Source organism: Elephantulus edwardii, unplaced genomic scaffold, assembly GCF_000299155.1.
Source record: "Elephantulus edwardii isolate Elephantulus edwardi_28Jun2011 unplaced genomic scaffold, EleEdw1.0 scaffold00028, whole genome shotgun sequence".
NCBI lineage: Eukaryota > Metazoa > Chordata > Mammalia > Macroscelidea > Macroscelididae > Elephantulus > Elephantulus edwardii.
Window position 1 is genome coordinate 22,118,200 of NW_006399778.1, and position 1,145 is coordinate 22,119,344.

Genomic DNA, 1,145 nt, shown 5'->3' on the forward strand with positions numbered 1-1,145 from the left:
ACAGGAGACTGGGGAAGGGGACATGCCAGCCATCTTTCATTCATTCTTGCATTTATGGAAAATAAAAAATGCAAACCCTCCATGAACCAGCTGCTGCAGCATCTCTTAAAAACTTCTGGAGAAGAAAAGAAGGGACAAAACAGATGTTCCTTGAACTTCCCACAATTTATGAGTAACTTAATTTTTCTTCTGTTGCTTTATAATGACCAAAGGAATGAGGCTGACGAAGTTGGGGTTTTTTCTTTATCTGGTAGTCAATTCTTAAAAGAGTTCGTGCCCTTGACTTCTTGACCCCCAGGAGTGTAATAAACGTGCCTGGGCTGCTTTTTTCATTTTTCAAGCTTGTGTGTGTGTTTGGGGTGGGGGGGAGTGGTTTAGGTGAAAGGTTACAAAACATTTTCATTTTCAATTCGATAATTGTTCTATATTTTGTTTCTAAGTTGCAATTCCCTCAGGGCACGAACACATCCGACTTCACGTCTAGGATCCCTGTTTACATGGATCCTTCCTGCTCCCTCCTTCCCACCTTCTGCAGTTGGTTTTGGGGCAAATGCTGCCCTTTTGGAGGTATATGGTTGGGTATTCTGAAGAGCACGTTCCTGGTGAAGGCTATTGTTCACATTACGGGTCTGAATGAGGTTTGGCTACAAGGTGCTCCTAGGGGTGGTTCAGGGCCAGGTTTGAAGGGTGCCTATGGACCACACTCTCAGGGCTTCCACCAGCCTCTATCAGACCCATCAGTCTGGGCTTCTCTATGCTTTTAAAAATGTTGTCTTACCTTCCCTCTATCTCTACCCCATTCTTTTTGAGACCTTCTGTGGTCTCTAAGAAAGCGCATGGTAATCTCTGCCTTCCAGTCTCAGAGTAGAGGAGGCTGCCCTTGTGATCCTCCAGTCCTTTGTATTAATTGCTTCCCTGAGTTTTGATTGTTTTCCCCCACTCTTGGTGGTGGCCTTATGGTAAAGAATTGTGTTTCCAACCAAAAGGTATATGGTTTGAATCTACCAGTTGTTCTGCAGAAGAAAGAGAGGCACTTTCCCATGTGATTTACAGCCTCTAAAAAACCTGCCAGAGGGTCAGCTATGGACTATGAATTGGTTATTCCAACTTGAGGGCACATAACAACATTATCCTTCTGAATAGGC